Here is a 10,782-nt window from a genome sequence, read left to right as displayed (position 1 = left end):
TGTGGTTATGCCCTTATATGGCTGTAGCCAATGACATCTCTCCTAGGTTTCTTCGTTTACTGGTTTTCTTTGTTTACTAGGTTTCTTTGTTTACTTCCTTATACATGGTTCACTGAAGACTTTCCATGGTAGAAAAGTACTAGCCAGCTTCATGTATAGGAACAGAGATCATGGTTATTCCAACAGTTGTAAAATAAAGTGATGTGTAATTGTATGACATTTTGCCACTACCTACAGAAATTGGGGGTAAATTGTAACTTCTGTCAGGCATGCTCACTGAGACGTTGCTTTATCTCTTTGTAGTATATTGCATTGACATATTGTTCTTTAATTTCATTGTAGTCCACTCTACAAGGCACATCTGAGAAGGTTGCATAATGACTTCTAACTACCTTGGCTTAACAAATCATCACATTTATTATTGTTTAATATTATTTTAGTTTTTGGGCCTTGACAATTGTCAAGGGTATTATAGCCTGATCTTAGGAGAGAGGGGTGTTATGTACTGGGTTTTTGGAATATCACCACGTGCATGGCTGGAGAAATAATGGTTCTCCAGCAACTCAGACAGGACGTCTCCAGTCCTGTCATTGGTCAACTTTGGGTGGCAAGTATAGCTTCAATCCGATTGGTTAATACCATAGGGCCTGGCTATATATTGAAGCAGGGTGACTCCAATCTCTCAGTACAGTTTCTGCTTAAATAAAGTATGAGTTTGTCTGTACTCATCTGCATGTTCTCGTTCCTGCTCTTCAGAGCCCACGACATAATAAGGTTGATTCAGGATGCAGTTTAAGGGAGGTGTGAGAATGCAGACACCGGATACGAAATGGGGAGCATTAACCGGGCAAAATAGTTGGACAGCTCCTGTATGGGGAGGGAGAGAGCCCCTGCCAACCCTCCCCCCCCATGTCTGTGCTGGCTACTTGGGCGGGTGGGGCTGGCACCCGCTGCTTTCTTTGCCTGGCACAGAGGGAAGAGAGCAGCCAGAGGGGCACCTAATCTTGGCAAGTGGCTTTATTTATTCATTGTCCAATTTCTACAGAGGCACGGGGGGCCACCATAAATGTGCCCAGCAGGTGTGGCAAATTCTGTGCTTTCAAGGTGAAGGGGGTCAGCCTTTGCGCCCTTCTGGGCACAGGCGCAGAGTCCAGGACCACCGTCTCCTCCAGGCAATAATTTATTCCAGAATTCCCTTCCTTCCAAAGGCGCCTGGAGGCTTCCTGTGCCTGGCCTCGTCCTGATCCGCCCCTCTTTCTTCAGCATGAAGCAGCCCAGCTTCCCTCCACGGAGCCCTTAGGGAGAGCCTGGAAAAGGGAAGGAGGCCTCAGAAACGGACTTCCCTGGGATGGGGGGGGAATAGATGGGGGGGAGGATTCCCGGTCTTCCCTCCAGGGGTGTTGGAGAGCCCCTCCCCCTTCTTGTTCTGTCCCAGCCTACGTACCTTGTTACTTCACAAGGCAACCCCTAATTTAGCAGTAGAGTGGATAAATAAACCCCTTTTATTGAAGGTACAGACCTTGTCCACAAACAAAACAGAGTAGGAGCCAACAGGAAATAACTCACTGGTAAAATAAACAGGCCATCATCTCTTGACACAGAAGTTCTTTGCAAACAGTTGCCTCCAGCAACCCACCCTGCCCACACATTCCCTTTTTGTTACTCAGCCCCCAAGGCATGGCTTCTCACTGCTTTCTCCTCCCCTGGAGTCGACCCATTGCCTCCCTCTGATTTACTCATGTGACCCGTCTATGTTTCCAAGCGTCTCTGAGGTCTTCCAGCTGTGCTGCCTCCAAGTCTGACTCCACCTCCCAGCCCACCCGGCTTTCAACTGGACCACGAGTGGAGGGGCCAGGTTCTTCCTCACTTTGTAAGTCCTGTAACTCATCAGAGCCTTCCTCCAACTCTGATGGCTCCCCAGGCCCCTCCTCTTCCTCCTCTGATTCCCCTAACTCAGCAGCCGGGATCACAGGCTGGCACGGAATCACAACACTTGTTGCTAGGCTGGCCTGTCTGAGAAACAGAGAGGCACCCCTCCCCCACTGTGAGGGGCTTCTTCTCTCCGGAGGGGACACCCATCCTCCACCCTCACGACCCCCCAAGCTAGTCTGGGGGAAGCTGAGCTTCTGGAGCATCCTTAGGGGCAAGGGTAGCCCCACCTTCCTCTTCTTTGCACACGGTCCCCAAGGTGCAGATTGAGGGGAGCAGTTGCAGAACCTTCTGCTCCTTCTGGCCTAACCTTTAGGGGGGGCCCCGCAGCGCTGCACACCCACCTGGAATGCATGTCAACTGGCATGACCAAGGTCTGAGGAAGTTGTTGGTGTTCCCGCTGCAGCCCCCGAAGTTGAAAACCTTGCAGCTTTGGGTGTTTGTGTCATAAAACCACCGTTTTTGGTTGAAATTGCAAGAGCCGCGGTTGAGAGGCAGGTGGCAGATGTCTGCAGGGTGGATGGGGGGAGATGGAGGTTGGCATAAGGAGGGCAGCTATGTAGAAGCGCGAGGGAGGGAGGGAGGGAGGGAGGGAGAAAGGAAGGAAGGAAGGAAGGAAGGAAGGAAGGAAGGAAGGAAGGAAGGAAGGAAGGAAGGAAGGAAGAAAGGAAGGAAGGAAGGAAGGAAGGAAGGAAGGAAGGAAGGAAGGAAGGAAGGAAGGAAGGAAGGAAGGAAGGAAGGAAGGAAGGAAGGAAGGAAGGACGGGGCCCAGAAGGCTGGGCCCGGCCAGTCCCGCTATCAGGGGACTCAGTCTTCCCCTGGCATCCCCTCCCCCTTTCCTCCCTCAGCTGGATTTGGGCATTTTGGGTTTCCTTTCAGGCAGGCACCCCCTGGAAATGGGGCATACAGGCAGGAGCTCTTGTTGGGCTTGGCACAAAAGGAGCAGAAGTGGGAATGCCCGCACAGGACCCCTGCCCATTTAGCCCTGCCTCAGGAGGGCAGCCCCAGTGGGTAAGGAAAAATGGGGGGCCTTCTCAGCTGGGCCCCAGCTTGACTGCAGAAGAGAATCTCCCCCCTGGGCTCTGAGATGTGCCCCTCATGCAGCCCCACAAAGGGTGCTGGAGAACCCCCATCAGAGACTATTGGGGGGCACAGGAAAGAGCCTCCCCCCACCCCATACTGACCCTGAGGTCAGCTGCACCAAAGGAGAACCAGGGGCGTGAAGCTGGGCTGGGCCTTTTCCTGCAGGGGCTCAGCAGACCCCTCTCTCCTGCCACCGCTCGGCCTGCCCCCCATGGCCTAAGGGAGTGCCAACGGGTGACTGGGCCTTCTCTAAGGGGCCTCAGCCTGGATCCTCCCTGCCCAGCAGCCAGGCTTACTCTTCGGTGCGCAGTAGCGCTGGCATTCCTCCAGGGTGTTGTAGGGGAGGTGATCTGTCAGGGACCTTCCTGCCCTAAGCAGAGGGTGGATTAGATGATCTCCCAGAGACTACAACCTCTTACGTTCCTTAATTCTATGAATATTTGTATCAAGACCACTAACCCCCTGCTCTGTTTCTGGATGTTAATGTTATTATAATGTTATTACTATTAATAAGATTGATTATGTTATTAGTATTATTATCATCCCATCTAGGGCTTCACAAAGAACAGAGGACCACTATTCCCGCATTCAGAAAAGAGAACAGGGGGGTCTCTGGGGGGCGCACAGCCCAACGGAATGGGGGGTTCACTTGGGCATTCAGGCACATCCCCGAGGCTCCAGCTGGAGGGCATTCAGATGGGGTGGGGGCTTTCAAGGTCCGAAGACCCCTCTGGCTGAGGCATCCCACTGCCCACCCACCCTCTCCCCCTCCACACTCACAGAAGTCGGTCAGTGAGAGCTCAGGGCTGCAGAGGGCCAAGGCACCCCAGAGGAGGAGGAGGAGGAGGAGGAAGCTGCCACTGGACCTCATGGTGCTGGCTGGGCGACTGAGCCGCCTCTCCAGGGCAAACAGTGCGGTGCCCCTGACCTCCCACTTCCCTCTCCCCTGGAGGGCCAGGCTGGGAAACCAGAGGGCCATTGAGATCACCCAGTGCTCCCCACTTTATGAGCAGACGCAGCCCACTAATTTTATTAAGCACACCACGGCCACTGAGCTCGAACAGAACAGAATTTATACAATGGGTGGAATGTAGACACAGCAGCCTGTTCCTGTAGTCCAGCGTAGTTTTTGTAATTTTGTGACCAAGAACGTCTGCATGTGGGGCATCCTCAAGGGCAGCCATGATACATGATTTATTTATTTTTTTAGCCTGATCTCATTCAAGCTACACAGCAAATAATGATCAAACATGTGAGAAGTAACAGAGTAGCAGAGTGACAGAGTTGGAAGGGCCCTTGGAGATCTTCTAGTCCAACCCCCTGCTCAAGCAGCAGACCCTAGGCCATGAGTGCCCAAATCTGGAGCTTTAAGACTCGTGGGCTTAAAGAATTCCCCAGCTACCCATGCTACCTGGGGAATCCTGGGAGTTGAAGTCCACAGGTCTTCAAAGTTCCAAGGTTGGACAGTCCTGCCCTAGAGCATTCCAGACAAATGGCTGTCCAATCTCTTCCTCCAGGGATGGAGCACCCAACACTTCTGAAGGCAGCTTCTGTCCCACTGGTTGGTTGTCCTCCCTGTCAGGAAATTCCTCCTTAGTTCCAGGTTGCTTCTCTCCTTGATGAGTTTCCATCCGTTGCTTCTTGTCCTGCCTTCAGGTGAATAAAGTTCTGTTAGATGTTTTGTGCCAGCCATGGCAGTTCCCCAAAAAGGTAATCAGATGGGAGCAAAGAGGCTTCTTTGCTTCCACTTATTTATTTTATTTATTTTATTTTTTTTTAGTTATATTTATATACCGCCCTATTCCCTGAGGACTCAGGGCGGTTTACAGGGAATTAAAAATCCAAAATACAAAAATTAAGAACCAAATTAAAAAATATTAAATTAACCCTGTAGTCAGTTAAAAAGAACCCCAAATTAAAAATTCCTCCTCAGTCTGGGCCCGAGAGCTCAAAGAGCCAGGTCTTCAGGCCCCGGCGGAATGATCGAAGGTCGGGGGCAGTTCTCAGCTCCACCGGCAGCTGGTTCCAGAGGGCAGGCGCTCCCACCGAGAAGGCCCTATCCCTGGGTGTCACCCGCCGGCAGTCTCTTACCGGCGGGACCCTGAGCAGACCCTCCCTGTGGGAGCGCACTGGGCGAAGGGCATTTGATGCCGGCAGCAGGTGTTCCCTCAGATATCCCGGACCCAGGCCATGTAGGGCTTTATAGGTGATAACCAGCACCTTGAATTTCACCCGGAGGGCAACCGGAAGCCAATGCAGCTCACGGAGTAGAGGTGTTACATGGGAGTATCGGGAAACCCCCATTACAACTCGCGCGGCCGCATTCTGCACCAGTTGAAGCCTCCGAGTGGTCTTCAAGGGCAGCCCCATGTAGAGAGCGTTACAGTAGTCCAAACGGGAGGTCACAAGCGCATGAGTAACTGTGCGTAGGGCGTCTCGGTCCAGATAGGGACGCAACTGGCGCACCAGGCGAACCTGGGCAAAAGCCCCCCTGGTCACGGCTCCTATATGGTCTTCGAAATTGAGCCGTGAATCCAGGAGGACGCCCAAGTTGCGAGCCCTATCGACGGGGGGTAACACCTCACCCCCCATCATTAAGGATGGAATAACTTGGTTAACCCGAGATGCCGATATGCACAGCCACTCAGTCTTGGCGGGATTGAGACGAAGCCTGTTTCTCCCCATCCAGACCTGAACCGCCTCCAGGCACCGGGACATCACGGAGAGGGCATCACTGGGTTGGTTCGGGGTGGAAAGAAAAAGTTGGGTATCATCAGCGTACTGATGATACCCCACCCCAAAACCACGAATGATCTCGCCCAGCGGCTTCATATAGATGTTGAACAGGAGAGGCGAGAGAACCGACCCCTGAGGGACTCCACAAATGAGAGACCTCGGGGCGGATCTCTGCCCTCCTGTCAACACCGACTGCGAGCGGCCCTGGAGGTAGGAGAACCACCGTAAAACGGTGCCTCCCACTCCCAGCCCCCTGAGACGCCGCAGTAAGATACCATGGTCGATGGTATCGAACGCCGCTGAGAGATCTAATAGGACCAGGACAGAGGAGCAACCCCTGTCCCTAGCCCTCCAGAGATCATTCACCAGCGCGACCAATGCCGTCTCAGTGCTGTGTCCGGGCCTGAAGCCCGATTGGTACGGGTCCAGATAATCAGTTTCCTCCAGGAACAAAGGGAGCTGATGCGCCACCACACTCTCAACAACCTTCGCCAGAAAGCGAAGGTTGGAGACTGGACGGTAGTTGTTTAAAACAGCCGGGTCCAAAGCAGGCTTCTTGAGAAGGGGTCTCACCACCGCCTCCTTCAAGGCGGCAGGAAAGACACCCTCCTTCAAGGAAGCAGTTATTACTGCATGGAACCAGCCTCGTGTTCCTTCCCGAGCCGCATAAGCTAGCCAGGAGGGGCACGGATCCAACAAACAGGTGGTGGTGCTCAGTCTCCCCATGATCCTGTCCACATCATCAGGGGAAACAGGGTCGAACTCATTCCAGATAACGTGCTCAAGACCGCCTGATTCCTCCACATTAGACTCTGCCCAGTCAGAGTCCAAGCCGGTCCGGATCCGAGCGATTTTGTCCGCCAGATGATGACTAAACTCCTCGGCTCGTCCCTGCAAGGGATCCTCTCTCACCTCCTGATTAAGGAGGGAGCGAGTCACCCTAAACAGGGCGGCCGGGCGATTATCTGCGGACGCGATAAGGGCGGCAAAGTAGTTAGACTTCGCCGTCCTTATCGCCGCAAGATAAGACCTTATAAAGGTTCTTAACTGCAATCGGTCGGATTCGGACCGGCTGGATCTCCAACCGCTCTCTAGACCTCGTCTCCGCCGCTTCATCTCCCGGAGCTCCACAGAGAACCATGGGGCCCAACGGGATCTGCGTCGGGTCAGAGGTCGCATGGGTACAACGCAGTCGAGTGCCCTGGTGGCTGCCGTTTCCCAGGCCTCCACCAGGGCATCGACTGGGCTGTGGGTAAGGGTGATAGGTATAGGCCCAAGCGCCCTTTGGAACCGATCTGGGTCCATTAGGCGCCTGGGGCGGAACCACCTGGTCGGCTCCGCCGCCCAGCGGCGGGGGATGGCATGACGGAAAACTAGCCTCAGGAGGTAATGATCTGACCATGACAGAGGGGTGATGGACGGAGAACCCCCTCCCAGATCATCCAACCACTGTCCAGACAGAAACACCAGGTCAAGAGTGTGACCCCCCTCATGAGTCGGGCCCTCAATAACCTGGGTCAGGCCCATGGCTGTCATGGAAGCCATGAACTCCCGAGCTAACTCCGACGACCCTCCCAGTGATGGCAGGTTGAAGTCACCCAGGACTACGAGCCTGGGGAACTCCACCGCCAACCCTGAGAGGGTGTCGAGCAGCTCGGGCAGGGCTGTTGCCACACAGCTGGGCGCCAGGTATGTAAGCAACAAGCCCAACTGAACCCGAGGACCACACCTCAAGAGGAGGGTCTCACTCCCGGCCATCTGGACAATGGTGGCCTCCCGGGGACACAATGTCTCCCGAATAACCACTGCCACCCCACCACCCCTGCCCTGAGCCCGTGGCTGGTGCAGCACCCGGAAACCCGGCGGGCATAACTCGGTGAGAGGCACCCCTCCCTCCGAGCCCAGCCAGGTTTCCGTGATGCACGCTAGATCCGCACATTCCTCCTCAATCCGATCACGGATGAGGGGAGCTTTATTAACTACGGATCTAGCGTTAAAATAGACCAGCCTGAGCTCAGGGGCCTGATCACCCTCATCCCCGGGTAAGAGGGTGCTAACCGGAGGGTCGGAGCGTGCCACCGCTCGAAGATAGCGGGGGCGCGATCCCAGATGTTGATATGACCCTCCTCGCAAACACCTGCTGCCATACCCTATCGCCGTGGGGATTCGATACCCCACCCCCACATTCCCAGCGCCAGCAGCCACCTCCCCCAACCCCGTCCCACCAGGACCTCTAACAGGACCAGACTGAGTGCCGGTTACAAGTTCCCTCCCCATCCCCCCCTCCCTCCCCCTCCCTAACCTCCTAAAATAACCGGCTAAAAATCTGATCAGGGGCCTCTTAGCGCGTCTTAACTCGAGGCCCCTATCCAAGCCCAACCACCTCTCGGAGTCCCAGAGCTTGGGCCCGTCATTAAGGGGAGTATGAAAACAGGCGACAGGTCGCGCCCATGAGGCAGGAACCGCCCTAAGGGCATACAAGTCCGCTTCGGAATAACGATGGATCATATAGCACTCAATTAGTCTCTTGGGGCCGATGTTGAAAATATGGCCAAAGGATTGTTCATTGATGGTACGAAGATGGAAAAGAACAGGTCCAGTGGGCATATCTCTCAATCTGCAAAGCCATCTCAGCTCTCACCCGAGATGGAGTTCCAAGGGACAACCTCAGCCGTCCTCTCACTCCGGCTGAGGAGTCTAGCTGGGACAGAGAGAGAAAAGGGGAGTCCTAAGCCAGGCCCACCCCAACTGGTCTCCCACACCAGAGAGGTGGTCGCTGACCAGTCCAGAACCGTCCTCCCACCACGGTTCGGTCCCGTCCACACTGGATTATCCATAGGGGGATCTTAGTTCCCATCAGGTATGGAGCTAGCCGTAATGCCTGCCTGTCAACAAAAGAAGTAAGGAACAGGCAGGCCAGGCCTCTGTCAATCCTCACAACGCCAGCCCACACCGCCAGTCTGGGGGGGGGGAGAACAAGACATTCTCTCCCCAATGTCCATCCACCAGTCCAAGCCATCCTTCAACGGCGGAAAGAAGTGATCCCAGCAGTCATGTTGGGTCCTGGAATTCACTAACATGTCCGCCGGGGCCGATGACCAGGCCCACAATCTGCAACCACCATCCGGGAGAAGAAGGAGGCTCCTCGCCACCAAAGAACGGTGTCGGTCAGCAGATGGTCGTAAAAAGGATCTCCATCCGGTGGGGTCGTCGCCGCTGCCCCTCCGACAAGCAGAGGGTATCCACGGCGAACAGGCAGAGGAAAGAAGGCAGGTGAGGCGTCCTGGGCTGCACGGCGCTGTAGAGGTGATTGACGCCATAACAGAGCTCAACAGGTCAGCAGAGATTGTCAGCGCTGCTCATTCAGATCAACAGGCCGCTAGCTCGGGGGGGGGAGAGGCTCAGCGTCATGAAAAGTAGCGTCCAGGAGCCGTTTCAAAGATCCCCCAATCCCTAAAGTCGCCTCAATCCGCAAGCAGATAAAAAACAGGCAGACGTCCCGAGTTTCACAGCGAAGCAGCGCTCAGCGCCATAATAGAGCTCAGCAGTTCGGCAGGCAGTTCTCAGTTCGACTTACAACTGAGTTTTACTCCTCCAGACTGAGGTTTGGAGCCATCATGCCTGAACATCTTGGAAAATTGAAGACACTCAGGGCAGAACTGATGTCCAGAGACCACCCTGTAACTGATGCGAACATGGTCGCTGTAATTCTGGCTTCCCTGGACAAAAGTTGGAGCAATTTCATTGTTTCACTGGAGGGGACAACGAAGGAATCCATGACTCTGTCCTACCTCACAGGGAGACTCATCGAAGAAGATAGAAGGCGAAGAGATGCAGGAGAATACGCCAGAGTCACCACTCAGCAAGCCAGAAGGGGGCGCCACAACTCAGAGCAGGTTAATGCTCTACTTAAGTGTTTCATCTGTGGCTCTGAGGGACATCTGAAGAAAGACTGCCCCCATCACCAACAAGGCCCCAAGCGCGGTCCCAATCAAGGAAGGGGCAAGGGGCAAGGAAGGGGGCGTGGCGGGGCGGAGGTAGTGCCAAGGGCAATTTTCTGCATACTTGTTCTCTCTACCCCACCACAAAAGCTGGCAGCCCCACTGACTTATGGTTACTGGACTCTGGAGCTTCATCTCACATTACCAATATGAGTCAAGGGTTTAAAAGGTTAAAGAAAATTAACTCATCTCTCAAGGTGGCAAACGGTGATAAAGCTTTAGTTGTTGGGGAGGGCACTGTCTCTGTACCCGGGCTGGGAAAAGTTGAAGGGGTATTGCATGCTCCCTCCATTGCCAACAACCTATTAAGCATTATCAAATTGTGTGACGATGACAAGGTGGAAGTTTTATTTCGCAAGGGGGGAGGTCATGTCACCCGGAACCAGAGGGTCATTGGAAGTATTGCCATCATAAATGGTTTGCCATACTTCTCCCCTGAGAACCCACCCACCTCAGAAGGGGCCCCACAGCCAGCCCCAAGGCTGTTTAAGGAGCGCAAGGCCGAAGCGGTTGCACCCAAGCCCCCACAGCCAGCCCCAAGGCTTTCCAAGGGCAGTGTGGACAAGAAACCCGAATCTCAACAGTCACCTAAAGCACCGCTCAAGGCAACCAGAGCCAAGAGGGTGTCAGTGGGGAAGCCGCTTCACGATACGTGTGCCCATCTCTTACACAGAAGATTAGGTCATGCGAGCTTCCCTGTAGTTAAAAAGATGGGAGAATTTGCTGAGGGAGTCCAGCTCAAGGATTGTGACGTGTTCCTGGACTGTGCCATTTGTAAGAAGACAAAGAGGAAGGCTGCCCCCATCCCTAAAATGTCACTGCGTAAGGCCCAATACCCGTACCAACTAGTACATGTTGATTTGGTTGGGCCTTTCACACCATCCCTAGGGAAAAGACAGTATTTTCTCACTGCCGTTGATGATTTTTCACGATACGGCCACGTGTATACCCTCACAGAAAAATCCGAAGCCTTTGATGCCATAAAGTCACTGTACAACTTTGTAGAGACCCAGTATAAGACCAAGATCACACA

This window comes from Vipera berus, assembly GCF_964194415.1.
Source record: "Vipera berus genome assembly, chromosome: 3".
NCBI classification, from domain to species: domain Eukaryota; kingdom Metazoa; phylum Chordata; class Lepidosauria; order Squamata; family Viperidae; genus Vipera; species Vipera berus.
This window is presented reverse-complemented; position numbering follows the sequence as displayed.